This window comes from Daktulosphaira vitifoliae, unplaced genomic scaffold (assembly GCF_025091365.1).
Source record: "Daktulosphaira vitifoliae isolate Bord-2020 unplaced genomic scaffold, ASM2509136v1 Scaffold_1, whole genome shotgun sequence".
Classification (NCBI taxonomy): Eukaryota; Metazoa; Arthropoda; class Insecta; order Hemiptera; family Phylloxeridae; genus Daktulosphaira; species Daktulosphaira vitifoliae.
In genome coordinates, this window is record NW_026099572.1 from 62,201,611 (window position 1) to 62,201,848 (window position 238).

Here is a 238-nt window from a genome sequence, read left to right on the forward strand (position 1 = left end):
AAATGAGGCGCCAACGAGAGGCGCTAAAATGAGGCGCCAACGAGAGGCGCTAAATGAGGCGATAAAATGAGTATATGGGGAGAGGCGGCCCCATATACACACATCACATAAAAATTCAAATTTTCACAAACTTCAAAACGCTACAGAATATTTACTACTGAATATTAATAAGATATTTTTTTACTAAAATTTTTCTTAAATTCTACTCTACAAAATAGCTATCTTAGATTTTTTTTTT